This window comes from Scyliorhinus torazame, chromosome 12 (assembly GCF_047496885.1).
Source record: "Scyliorhinus torazame isolate Kashiwa2021f chromosome 12, sScyTor2.1, whole genome shotgun sequence".
Taxonomy (NCBI): domain Eukaryota; kingdom Metazoa; phylum Chordata; class Chondrichthyes; order Carcharhiniformes; family Scyliorhinidae; genus Scyliorhinus; species Scyliorhinus torazame.
The window spans coordinates 108,116,333-108,131,264 of NC_092718.1; positions in this window are offsets into that span (position 1 = coordinate 108,116,333).

Sequence of the window (14,932 nt, forward strand, 5' to 3'; positions counted from 1 at the left end):
CCTGCTTCCAGGTCAAGTGTGCTCGGGAGCAGATGCTCTGACTGATTTTGCAATCCAGCTCTTGATCTCTAGCATTGTACGTAAAAGATGACGAATAGATCAGCCATGAAATGGAAAAAATGAAATGAAAATCGCTTATTGTCAGAAGTAGGTTTCAAATGAAGTTTCTGTGAAAAGCCCCCAGTCGCTATATTCCGGCGCCTGTTCGGGGAGGCTGGTACGGGAATTGAACTGTGCTGCTGGCCTGCCTTGGTCTGCTTTAAAAGCCAGCGATGTTGCCCTGTGCTAAAGCAGCCAGGACAGAATGATGGAGCAGGCTCGAAGGGCTCAATGGTCGAACTCAACTCCTCTACCTTACGAACTTGTACCCAGCCCCGGTTCCTGAATGTATCCCAAATAAACAGGAAAGAACAGGAACATGCAGCACAACAGGAATAAAAACATGTTGGTGACAAAGAGTCTGCACTCCTGCTGGATGTGCAGGTGTTATTTATGTCTGTAAACTTTTTCCACTTTCGAAGAGGAATACTAGGACATTCGTCAACAGAAACATACTTGGTGAGGAAACAACCATGCCATTCTGAATCAAAAAAATCCTAATAACCCTCGTTCGCTGAGCAGGCGCAAAGGCTACCCAATCCGCCTTTGCAAATGTACTCGCAGAATCTTATGTTTTAAATAAAGTTTCCAAGAACGCTTTGCCTTTTCAAAAATCCAGTAGGGATAAATGCTGCATCTTAATAAAAGGGCAGCAATGTTCAAAACGATATGGAACAGTTCAAAAGCGAAACGTAGAATCCAGGATCCCGTTACACGATGTTGCTGAACACCTTTTGGCGGAATTAAATGTGAAGCAGAAAATTTACAATGTGGACCTGAGATCGTCCACGGGACGCCACGCTCACTTGGGAAACCCAATGCAGGTAAAGTGAGAGCTGAAATTGCAGTCGTGCTCCGATACAATTCAAAGGAAAACCACTTTTAGAATATTTTCCAAAAAGGGGGCAATTTCGCGTCGCTAATCAACCTTTCCTGCTCATTTTGGGGGTTCTGCGAGTTAGAACAACGTAAACACGGGGAAAATGTGCAATATCCACACGGACAGTGACCCGGAGCGGAGATCGAACCAGGGTTCTGAGCAGCAGAGAGACAGCAGTGCTAACCACTGTACCAGCGTCAAGATCAGGTATGTTTTGAACGAGTCGAAACAAACAGATGACTGTGTTTATGACAATCGGTGCTTCTGTGTTTTGCTCTTTTGTGGTGAAATAAAGCAAAGGTCTACCATTGGCAGCGGACCACCGCCGGCGGATTTCCCGACGTTGTGGGGTGGCTTCAATGGAAACTCCCATTGTCATGCGGCAGGACTCCAGAATCCCAAAGATCGGCGCGGTGCCGAAAAAACACATTTCTGAGGGACAGGAGAGGCCAACCAACGTTTTGCTTCTGCAGAAGCTAGTCATCATGCATACCATTCGCAGGTCTTTATCCTATTCCTTCCTCTGAAAACATAAACATGGCTCTCTGTCTGAAAACGAACAGGGATACCTAAAGAGCTTTATACATTCTGTATCAGTTGATACGAACGTATCATTTTTTTGTTCCAACTGAGAAGTGCTAACCTCTACTCATTATTCATTTCGAGTTAGCGGGTGGTATTGCCCGGGATTTACGCATCCCATGGCGCCATAGATTACCGACACATAGACTAGATCCTCCGGTCTCCTGCCCGTGTGTTTCACGGGTGTGCGCCGTTCTCAGGATTCTTCCATACCATCCAAAGTCAGTGGGCTGGATTCTCCACTGGCGGGATGCTACATTGTGCAAGCAGCGCACCCACGCCAGGAGATTTAGCGATGGCGTGGAGCTGCTCACATTGGGAAAAACGTTAGGCTGGTCTCTCCAATTCTGGGCTATGTCCCCAACCCGTTTTGCAGGGGGCTAGGAGAGGGCAGTGTATAACATCCCTCTCTAGCTTCTGGCTGGTTTAGCACAGTGGGCTAAATCGCTGGCTTGTAATGCAGAACAATTAAACAGCGCGGGTTCAATTCCCGTACCGGCCACCCCAGCAGGCGCCGGAATGTGGCAACTAGGGGATTTTCACAATAACTTCATTGAAGACTACTTGTGACAATGAGGAATTATTATTATGATACGCCCCAGAGTATCGCCGTGCCAGTGGCATGTGCATGATCGGCCGTCGTAAACCTGGCCCATGAAATAGTCCCGCCCTTTGGTCTGCTCACGTCCCCAAATAATGTCCAGCCCCGAATAATAATCGTCCAGCCCCCGACTGTGGCGGCGCTGGACTGAGTCCGCAGCCGCCACGCCGACTTCCCGACGTGGTATTTACCCCGTCGGGAACACGGCCGATCAGGAGCAGAACATACGGTAGGAGCTATTGCCTCATCACCTCAGGCGATGTCCTAAAGCCGTCAGTCCATGGCCCGGCAGCCTCTCCAACTATGCCGCTTTTGAGGGGGCGGAGCATCGCGAAAGCAGCGCCGCCTCCAATTTGTAAGGGAACACACATTCTCCGGCCGGTCGCCAAACGCAATTTTGGCGTTGGCGACCGGAGAATCCAGCCACATTTGTCGGCATGCGGGATGGAGAATCGCACTATGGCGGGAATGCGCCGCACCAGAAAAAATGGTGCAGCGGGGTAGTGAATCCCATCCACTCGTCTGTTCTCAGTAAATCTGTCCACGCTGCTCGAAAACTCGCGGATGGTGGTGTGCTTCTTGACAGAACATAATCCTGACGAACGGAGCATTTCAGCCACAAGATAAGTGTTTGTTTACAAGGTTCTCTTAGATAAGACCATAAGACCAGAAGGCATAGGAGTGGAAGTAAGGCCATTCGGCCCATCGAGTCCACTCGACCATTCAATCATGTCTGATTTCAACTCCATTTACCCGCTCTCTCTCCATAGCCCTTAATTCCTCGAGAAATCAAGAATTTATCAACTTCTGTCTTAAAGACACTCAACGTCCCGGCCTCCACCGCCCTCTGTGGCAATGAATTCCACAGACTCACCACTCTCTGGCTGAAGAAATTTCGCCTCATCTCTGTTCTAAAGTGACTCCCTTTTATTCTAAGGCTGTGCCCCCGGGTCCGAGTCTCCCCTGCTAATGGAAACAACTTCCTACGTCCACCCTATCTAAGCCATTCATTATCTTGTAAGTTTCTATTAGATCTCCCCTCAACCTCCTAAACTCCAATGAATATAATCCCAGGATCATCAGACGTTCATCGTATGTTAGGCCGACCATTCCTGGGATCATCCGTGTGAATCTCCGCTGTACCCGCTCCAGTGCCAGTATGTCCTTCCTGAGGTGTGGGGCACAAAATTGCTCACAGTATTATAAATGGGGCCTAACTAATGCTTTATAAATCTTCAGAAGTACAGCCTTGCTTTTATATTCCAAGCCTCTTGAGATGAATGACAACATTGCATTTGCTTTTTTAATTACGGACACAACCTGCAAGTTTACCTTTAGAGAATCCTGGACTAGGACTAAGTCCCTTTGCACTTCAGCATTATGCATTTTGTCACCGTTTAGAAAATAGTCCATGCCTCTATTCCTTTTTCCAAAATGCAAGACCTCGCACTTGCCCACGTTGAATTTCATCAGCCATTTCTTGGACCACTCTCCTAAACTGTCTAAATCTTTCTGCAGCCTCCCCACCTCCTCCATAGTACCTGCCCCTCCACCTATCTTTGTATCATCGGCAAACTTAGCCAGAATGCCCCCAGTCCCGTCATCTAGATTGTTAATATATAAGGAGAACAGCTGTGGCCCCCAACACTGAACCCTGCGGGACACCACTCGTCACCGGTTGCCATTCCGAAAAAGAACATTTTCTCCCAACTCTCTGCCTTCTGCCTGACAGCCAATCGTCAATCCATGTTAGTACCTTGCCTCTAATACCATGGGCCCTTATTTTACTCAGCAGTCTCCCGTGAGGTACCTTATCAAATACCTTTTGGAAGTCAAGACAGATAACATCCATTGGCTCTCCTTGGTCTAACCTATTTGTTGTCTCTTCAAAGAACTCTAACAGGTTTTTCAGGCACGACATCCCCTTACTAAATCCATGCTGACTTGTCCTAATCCGACCCTGCACTTCCAACAATTTAGAAATCTCATCCTTAACAATGGATTCTAGAATCTTGCCAACAACCGAGGTTAGGCTAATTGGCCGATAATTTTCCATCTTTTTCCTTGTTCCCTTCTTGAACAGGGGGGTTACACCAGCGATTTTCCAATCCTCTGGGACTTTCCCTGACTCCAGTGACTTTTTAAAGATCATAACTAACGCCTCCACTATTTCTTCAGCCATCTCCTATAGAACTCGAGGATGTAGCCCACCTGGGCCCGGAGATTTATACATTTTTAGAACTTTTAGTTTCTCTAGCACTTTCTCCTTTGTGGTGGCTACCATATTCAACTCTGCCCCCTGACTCTCCGGAATTGTTGGGATATTACTCATGTCTTCTACTGTGAAGACTGACGCAAAGTACTTATTTAGTTCCTCAGCTATTTCCTTGTCTCCCATCACAAAATTACCAGCGTCATTTTGGAGAGCCCAATGTCAACTTTTGCCTCCCGTTTGGTTTTAATATATTTAAATAAACTTTTACTATCATTCCCAATGTTACTGGCTAGCCTACATTCTTGAATTGAAAATTTGCGTGATATCGACAGGGAGTTCATTTATTGTCCCTGGGAAGGCCATTTTATACGATCTTTCCAAAGTACTATAGAGGTGTGTTGAAGATCCATTTCATGTATATTAATGATGTGCTTGTCCATTGAAGAAGCGGTTAAGAATTAACCATCATTTCTCTGGTGCGAGAGAAAGAGTAGACTGCTCAGCGTAGGTATCACCATTTAGCATTTCTAAAATGCATCGATCAATTTCCTGGATACGTTTATTGAAGTCATTATTCATTACTACTTTGCTGAATATCTGAACTTATATTCAGCTGTCGGAACACGTTCATTTGAACTCCAACACTTTGGTGCACGGGGTGTCCTGATTCCTTCCAAAACATATAATCATTGCATTGCAGTTCCCCTTCATTTTGATTGAAATACATTTGAAGTGTGTCAGCTAACTGATCCGTTGATGAATTATATATTGCAGTGATGTTCCCACGCTGACCGGGAAATTATAACGAAAATAATTACCACGGTGGCACAATGATTAGTGCTGTTACGCAATAAGCGCCACGGTTCTTGGATAAGTTTAAGCTTTGGGTGCCAGTCTGTATAGAGTTCGTACGTTCTCACTGTGTCGTCGTGTTCTCCGGATTCTTCATTTCCTCCCGTAGTCCAAGGATGTGCAGGTTAGGTGGACAGAATCTGCTGCGTGGTACCTTACTGCCCGAAGTGTTCGACGGGATTGCTGAGTTCCGGGCAAACGGTAAGCCCAAGACTGGCCTAATTCGCGTGCTCATTGAGAGGGTTGGTGCAGGCTTTCTGGGCCGAATTCCCCCTTTTCCCACTATAGTGAGTTTATGGTTGAGCCAAATCTGCTGTTGCTTTCACCACAGGAGAACAATTAAGATGGTTGAATTATTTTTATTTTAGTTATTCGAACTGTAGGACATGTTACCGATTATGAAATGGAACCTCGGCAAATCTGTAATGAGAGTTATATCAACGTCAGAAACAACAGATTCGGCATAACATTCAAATTTTACTCAACGTAAAAAACGAAATAATCGGCTGAAACTTTCAAAATAGCATTATCAAGCTAATGTATCAGAAACATAGAAACATAGAGAAAGTAGAAGCAGGGGGACGCCATTTGGCCCTTCAAGCCCGCTCCGCTGTTCTTTCTGATCATGGCTGATCGTCCAACTCAAAAGCCTAACCCCGGTTTTCTCTAAGTCTTTGATCCCCTTCGCCCGAAGTGCTAACTGCTACTAACTGCTTCTTGAAACCATACCATGTTGTAGACTCAACTTTTCCCTGTGGTAAATAATTCGATAGGTTCATGACTCTCTGCGTGAAGGTATTTCTCCTCATCTCTGTCCCAAATTGACTATCCTGTATCCTCAGACTGTGTCCTCGGCTCTCGACAAACCGACCATCGGAAACAACCATCCTGCATCAACGCTGTTCAGTCCTGTTAGATTTTTACAGGTTTCTCTGAGATCCCCCCACATTCTTCTGAACTCCTGCGAATGCAATCCTCACGGATTCAATCTCTGCGTATCTCGCAGTACTACAGTCGTCTTTATCGCCGATTGCACCTACAGGTTTACCTTCAGTGGCTGGTGTAAGAGGACACCGAGGCATCATTGCACGTTCCCCCTTCCTGATTTATGACCAATCAGATAACAGTACACATTTTTATTTTTGCTTCCAATGTGGAATCCATCGCATTTATCCGAATTATAATACATCTGCCGTTCACATGCCCATTCAGTCAACTTTTCCGAATCACACTGAATGATCTCTGCATCCTCCTCACAGTTCTCCCTCGCATCCAACTTGGTGTCAACTGCAAATCTGCAGATATGACATCGTGTTCCCTCATCTAAATCATTTATATATATTGTAAATATCTGGGATTCTAGCTCTGAAGCCTGCCGTACCCCTTTAATCATTGCCTGCCAATTTGAACAATACTCGTTAATTCCTACTCTTTGGTACTTTTCTGCCAAACAGATTTCTATCCATCTCAAGCTACTACCCCCCTCCCCCCCCCCCCTACGCTTTAATTTTACAAACTAATGATTTATACGTCAATTTGCCAAAACAGTTCTGAAAGTAGCATTGCTGCCTAACGGTGCCGAATTCCCAGTTTCGATCCCGGCTCTGGGTCACTGTCCGTTTGGAGTTTACACGTTCTACCGTGTTTGTGTGGGTTTCGGCCCCTGAACAAAAATATGTGCAGTCTTTGTGAATTGGCCATGCTAAATTGCCCCTTAATTTCAAAAACTGAATTGGGCACTCTAAATGTCTTAAAAACAAAGAAAAGACCCTTCTGATAGTCCAAATACACGACATCCACTGGTTTCCCTTCATGAATTCAAACAGTTACATCCTAGAAGAATTCGGTAGCCTTGCCAAGCACGAATTCCCCTTCTTAAATCCATGCTGTGTCTGTCCGATCCAGACACTGATTCTTCAGTCTTCTGGTATAAAATCTTTGACAAAGGATTCTAGAATTTTCCCCAAACCTGAGGCCAGGCTCAGTGATCCCTATCATTCTCTGTACCGACTGTTCAAAATATTGGATTTACATTAGCTACCATCCAATCTGCAGGAACTGCTTTGCAGTCTATAGAATCCTGGAAGATGACCACCAATGCATCCATTATTTCTCGAAACCCCTCCTTCAGTGCCTTCTGATGTAGATTACCAGGCCCTGGGGATTCATCAGCCTTCGGTCCAATCAACTTCCCCAGCACCATTTATATACTTATATTGATCGCCTTCAATTCCTCCTTCTCACTAAACCCTGCATTCCCGAGCATAAAGACAGAACCAAAGTATGTATTTAGTTGCTCCGCCATTTATTTTTCCCTATAATACAGTCCTGTGTTTATGACTGTAAGGGACCCACATTTGTCTTCACCAGGTTTGTCCTTTTCACGTGCGGAGAGAAATCTTTGCAGACAGTTTTTATGTTCCCCGCAAGCTTCCTCTATATTCCACTTCTTAATCAATTCCTTGGGCCTTGCTTGATGAATTCTAAACTGCTCACAATCGTCAGATCTGTTGTTTTTTTACTTGGCCAATTTGTATGCTACATCCTTGGAGCGAATGAACTGGAGCGGGAGGAAACTAATTTGTCAGCGGGATGGGAATGCGAGATGTAGTGAGGTACTGAGAAAGGTATCAATGTCGCAGGAGTGTACCGGCAGACAGAAAGGTAGTTTGAAGTGTATCTACTTCAATACTTCAATGCAATGAGCATCCGGAATAAGGTAGGTGAACTTGGAGCGTGGATTGGTACTTGGGACAAGATGTTGTGGCCATTACGGAGACATGGTTAGAACAGGAAAAGGTATGGTTGTTGGAAGTTCTGGGGTATAGATGTTTCAGTAAGAGTAGTGAAAGTGGTAAAAGAGGTGGAAAAGTAGCATTGTTAACCAAGGATAGTTTAACGGCTGCAGAAAGGCAGTTCGAAGGGGATCTGCCTACTGAGGTAATATGGGCCGAAGTTAGAAATAGGAAAGGGGCGGTCACGTTGTTAGGAGTTTTCTATAGGCCCCTAAATAGTAAGAGAGATGTGGAGGAAGAAATTGCAAAACAGAATATGGATAGGTGTGGAAGTCTCAGGATAGTTGTCATGGGCGACTTTAGCTTTCCAAATATTGATTGGAACCTGGCGGGTTAAAGCAGGACGGGGGGGGGGGGGGCATAGCCTCAAAATAAGGGGAAGTAGATTTAGGACTGAGTTTAGGAGGACCCTCTTCACCCAAAGGGTTGTGAATCTATGGAATTCCTTGCCCAGTGAAGCAGTAGAGGCTCCTTCATTCAATGTTTTTAAGATAAAGATCGATAGTTTTGTGAAGAATAAAGGGATTAAGGGTTATGGTGTTCGGGCCGGAAAGTGGAGCTGAGTCCACACAAGATCAGCCATGATCTCATTGAATGGTGGAGCAGGCTCGAGGGGCCAGATGGCCTACTCCTGCTCCTAGTTCTCATGTTCTTATGTTCTCTGTAGGTCGAACAGTTCGGATGGGGCAGTTTTTGTACAGGGTGTGCATGCGGGTTTCCAAACACAATATCATGCTAGCCCGACAAGAGGGGTGGCCACATTGGATTTGGCAATGGGTAATCAACCGGGCCAAGTGTTAGATTTCTTTGCGGGGAGCACTTTGCAGATAGTCACCATAATTCGGTGTCTTTCACTATTGCAAAGGAGAGGGATTAGGGCCATATGGCAGGGCAAGGTTTATAATTGGAGGAGGGGTAATTATGATGCGATTATGCAAGAATTAGGGAGCATAAGATGGGAACAGAAATTGTCAGGTAAAGGCACAAATAAAAAGTGGAGTTTGTTCAAGGAACAAATACTCCGTGTCCTTGATAGACAGGGGGCAAATGGCCGTGTGAGGGAACCATGGTTCACAAAAGAGGTTGAATGTCTTGTCAAGAGGAAACACGAAGCGTAAGGATAAGAAAACAAGGTTCAGTTGGGTCGCTTGAGGGTTACAAGGCAGCAAGGAATTAGCTAAAAAAGGGCTTAGGAGAGCTAGGAGGGGCCATGAGAAGTCCTTGGCGAGTCGGGTCAAGGAAAACCTCAAGGCTATTTACTCTTATGTGAGAAATAAAAGAATGACCAGGGCGAGGTTAGGGCCGGTCAAGGGCAGTAGTGGCAACTTGTGCATGGAGTCAGAAGAAATACGAGAAACGTTGAATGAATGCTCTTCTTCAGTATTCACCAAGGAGAGGGGCCATGTTTTTGAGGATGAGAGTGACATACAGGCGGGTAGGCTGGAGGAGGTAGATGTTCTGTGGAAGGACATAATAGCAATTTTGAAAAACCTTAGAGTCGACAACTCCCCTGGGCCAGATGGGATATATCCAAGGATTCTTTGGGAGGCAAGCGATGACATTGCAGAGCCTTTGGCTTTCATCTTTGGGTCCTCACTGTCCACGGGGATACTGCCAGAGGACTGGAGAGTGGCGAATGTTGTTCCTCCGTTCAAGAAATGGAATAGGAATGACTCCGGTAATTATAGGCCATTTAGTCTTACTTCGGTGGTCGGTAAGTTAATGAAATGGCCCTGAAGGATAGGTTTTATGACCATTTGGAAAGATGCAGCTTATTCTGGGATAGTCAACACGGATTCGTGAAGGGTAAGTCTTGCCTCACAAATTTGATTGAATTCTTTGTGGAGGTAACTAAATGTGTAGATGAAGGTAGAGCAGTTGATGTCGTATACATGGATTTTAGTAAGGCGTTGATAAGGTTCCCCATGGTCGGCTATGAAGAAAGTAATGAGTTGTGGGATAGAGGGAAATTTGGCCAATTGGATAAGTAACTGGCTACCACATAGAAGACAGAGGGTGGTGGTGGATGGAAAATGTTCAGACTGGAGACCAGTTACCAGCGGTGTACCACAGGGATCAGCGCTGGGTCCTCTGCTATGTATGATTTTATCAATGACTTGGAGGAGGGGGCTGAAGTGTGGGTCAGTAAATTTGCTGATGACACCAAGATTGGTGGAGTAGTGGATGAGGTGGAAGGCTGTTGTCGGCTGCAAAGAGATATTGATAGGGTGCAGAGCTGGGCCGAAAAATGGCAGATGGAGTTTATCTCTGATAAGTGCGAAGTGATTCATTTTGTTGAACAAAATTTGAATGCCGATTACAGGGTCAACGGCACGGTTCTGAGGAATGTGGAGGAACAGAGAGATGTTGGGGTTCATGACCACATACCTCTGAAGATTGCCACTCAAGTGGATAGAGCCGTGAAGAAGGACTACAGTGTGTTAGCGTTTATTAACAGGGGGCTCGAGTTTAAGAGCCGCGGGGTGAGGCTGCAACTGTACGTGAGACCACATTTGGAGTATTCTGTGCAGTTTTGGTCACCTGACTATAGGAAGGATGTGAAAGCATTGGAAAGGGTGCAAAGGAGATTTACTAGAATGCTGCCTGGTTTTCAAGATATATCTTATGAGGAAAATTTGAGGGAGCTAGGGCTTTTCTCTTTGGAGCGGAGGAGGTTGAGAGACGACTTAATAGAGGTGATGAGGGCGATAGATAGTGTGGACGTTCAGTGACTATTTCCTCGGGTGGATGTAGCTGTTACAAAGGGGCATAACTATAAGGTTCAGGGTGTGAGATATAGGAGGGATGTCCGAGGTAGGTCCTTTACTCAGAGAGTGGTTCGGGTCTGGAATGAACTGCCTGTTGTGATAGTGGAGTCGGACACTTTAGGAACTTTCAAGCGGTTATTGGATAGGCACATGGAGCACACCAGAATGACAGGGAGTGGAATAGCTTGATCTTGCTTTCGGAAAATGCTCGTATAACATCGAGGGCCGAAGGGCCTGTTATGTGCAGTACGTCTATGGTCATTGTTCTATGAATACTATCCCGATTTTCCCTTGCAAGCCATATATTGCCCACCTTTCCCATTTCACCTTTGTGCCAGGCAAGTATAAACTATTGTTGCAGTTCCTCCACGCCCTTCTTGAATGCTTGACAATTCCTATCCACTGTCATCCCTTTAGGTAGCATTCCCCAATAGATTGCAGCCAACTCAAGCCTCATTTTATCATACTTTCCTTTGTCAACATTCAGGAACCTAGTCTCAGAATCAATTACTTTATACTCCGTCTTGATGAATAATTCTATCATATTGTGGTCGCCCATCCCCAAGGTATGTCTAACAAACAGATTGTCAACGATTCTATCCCCATCATACAGTACCCAGTCTCGGATGGCCCGTCCCCAGTTGGCACCCCAATATATTGATCCAGAAATCAATCCCTCATGTACCCCAGAAATGCCTTATCTCTGTCAGGGGTTTTCAAATTCACGTTCACGACCGGCAGGTGTGTCGCGGGTAGGTGTTGGGAGGGTCATGGAGCGATCGGTTGTGGCGTTCCCGATCGCGCGAAGAAGTTCCCAACTGCCGTACCCGATTGGTTTTGGTGTTTGAGAGGAAAGGCGGCGCGAGACTCGGCTGTGTGCTGGGGGAGGGATAGGGTGGGTTCGCGGGCGTTCACGTGGACTCGATGTTCACACTGGTGTCCCCAGCTTGGAGCTCCGCTCTGGTGCTCGTCCTTTGCACGCTGCTTTGCTCGTCCTTCTCTACCGATCGGCAGTTTGCAGCCTGTCTCTATTTGGGCAGTCCGTGCAAAGGCCAGCACAACGTCCTTTTGCACTCCCACAGCGGTAAGTACTGGTCGGGAAGTGGTCTGTGACTGGGGTGGGTACAGTGAGGGGACGCTGGGCCAGGATTCTCGGAATATTGATTCAACGAGGCCAGTCAATAGGGCTTTAATATGTGAACACTGGAAGAGACCTACGGTCATCACGTTGTATCGACACTCACTGGAAACTAGAAAGTCAGAGCTTTTGGTGAGAATGGAGCAGGAGATGCCTTAAATGTTTGGATAGTGCAATGCAGTGGAACAAGTAAAAAATAGTGTGACACTGCGTGTGTTTAACAAGTTACTTCATCGCCGCTAAAGTTATAGTTTGTAAAGTAAAAACAAGAGTGTACTTTTTTATAATTGGTTAAATTTCTAAAGAAATGGGAACATATTAAAAACAAAGTGTGTGTGTAAATGTGAGACTGTACATGTTCAACTGAAGTTAATTTAATTTTTAGCAGTAAAAAGTCATCAATTTGGAAAAATTGGGTATTAGAAATCCATTTTCATAGGAAAAAAAGAATGCCAGCCGTGACCGCCTTTAAATGTGAACCATGAGTCTTTCCACCAGGGCAGCGGCAGACAGAAGGTCATGCCCCCGGCACGTGAATGCTTTGGGCGCAACATCATAGAGGTGAGATTACTCTATTTTTTAGCTGCCAGTAGAAAAGCGACATGATCGTGTGTGGAACTGAAGATGGACCTTTTTATAATAATGTAGAGAGGGCCTGAGATACAAACTGAACAGGATCTCACAACTAAATCAGCTGGAGAGAGCATCTCAGGAGTGCCCACGGCAGACAAGGCATTGCTGGTGTGAGCTGTATCCCGGGCTCCAGGACCTCTGGGGAACAAGCAATTTACAAGAAAGTGAAATCGGGAACAAATCAGTTTAAAGATGATTTATTGAGGTTTGGCGCAAATTGTGCCTATGCAAATCAGGATGCAAAGCCGATGATGTGTTATATGCAGAAAAGTGCTGACAAGTGAAGTTTAAAACCGTCAAATCTTCAAAGGCATTCGAAAACACAGCATGGTGAGTACAAGGACTTTGAACCTTGGATGACGAATGATATTGTAGGCCTCGTCAAAAAGAAAAAGGAGGCATTTGTCAGGGCTAAAAGGCTGGGAACAGACGAAGCCTGTGTGGCATATAAGGAAAGTAGGAAGGAACTTAAGCAGGGAGTCAGGAGGGCTAGAAGGGGTCATGAAAAGTCATTGGCAAATAGGGTTAAGGAAAATCCCAAGGCTTTTTACACTTACATAAAAAGCAAGAGGGTAGCCAGGGAAAGGGTTGGCCCACTGAAGGATAGGCAAGGGAATCTATGTGTGGAGCCAGAGGAAATGGGCGAGGTACTAAATGAATACTTTGCATCAGTATTCACCAAAGAGAAGGAATTGGTAGATGTTGAGTCTGGAGAAGGGGGTGTAGATAGCCTGGGTCACATTGTGATCCAAAAAGACGAGGTGTTGGGTGTCTTAAAAAATATTAAGGTAGATAAGTCCCCAGGGCCGGATGGGATCTACCCCAGAATACTGAAGGAGGCTGGAGAGGAAATTGCTGAGGCCTTGACAGAAATCTTTGGATCCTCGCTGTCTTCAGGGGATGTCCCGGAGGACTGGAGAATAGCCAATGTTGTTCCTCTGTTTAAGAAGGGTGGCAGGGATAATCCCGGGAACTACAGGCCGGTGAGCCTTACTTCAGTGGTAGGGAAATTACTGGAGAGAATTCTTCGAGACAGGATCTACTCCCATTTGGAAGCAAATGGACGTATTAGTGAGAGGCAGCACGGTTTTGTGAAGGGGAGGTCGTGTCTCACTAACTTGATAGAGTTTTTCGAGGAGGTCACTAAGATGATTGATGCAGGTAGGGCAGTAGATGTTGTCTATATGGACTTCAGTAAGGCCTTTAACAAGGTCCCTCATGGTAGACTAGTACAAAAGGTGAAGTCACACGGGATCAGGGGTGAACTGGCAAGGTGGATACAGAACTGGCTAGGCCATAGAAGGCAGAGGGTAGCAATGGAGGGATGCTTTTCTAATTGGAGGGCTGTGACCAGTGGTGTTCCACAGGGATCAGTGCTGGGACCTTTGCTCTTTGTGGTATATATAAATGATTTGGAGGAAAATGTAACTGGTCTGATTAGTAAGTTTGCAGACGACTCAAAGGTTGGTGGAATTGCGGATAGCGATGAGGACTGTCTGAGGATACAGCAGGATTTAGATTGTCTGGAGACTTGGGCGGAGAGATGGCAGATGGAGTTTAACCTGGACAAATGTGAGGTAATGCATTTTGGAAGGGCTAATGCAGGTAGGGAATATACAGTGAATGGTAGAACCCTCAAGAGTATTGAAAGTCAAAGAGATCTAGGAGTACAGGTCCACAGATCACTGAAAGGGGCTACACAGGTGGAGAAGGTAGTCAAGAAGGCATACGGCATGCTTGCCTTCATTGGCCGGGGCATTGAGTATAAGAATTGGCAAGTCATGTTGCAGCTGTATAGAACCTTAGTTAGGCCACACTTGGAGTATAGTGTTCAATTCTGGTCGCCACACTACCAGAAGGATGTGGAGGCTTTAGAGAGGGTGCAGAAGAGATTTACCAGAATGTTGCCTGGTATGGAGGGCATAAGCTATGAGGAGCGATTGAATAAACTCGGTTTGTTCTCACTGGAACGAAGGAGGTTGAGGGGCGACCTGATAGAGGTATACAAAATTATGAGGAGCATAGACAGAGTGGATAGTCAGAGGCTTTTCCCCAGGGTAGAGGGGTCAATTACTAGGGGGCATAGCTTTAAGGTGAGAGGGGCAAAGTTTAGAGTAGATGTACGAGGCAAGTTTTTTACGCAGAGGGTAGTGGGTGCCTGGAACTCACTACCGGAGGAGGTAGTGGAGGCAGGGACGATAGGGACATTTAAGGGGCATCTTGACAAATATATGAATAGGATAGGAATAGAAGGATACGGACCCAGGAAGTGTAGAAGATTGTAGTTTAGTCGGGCAGTATGGTCGGCACGGGCTTGGAGGGCCGAAGGGCCTGTTCCTGTGCTGTACATTTCTTTGTTCTTTGTTCTT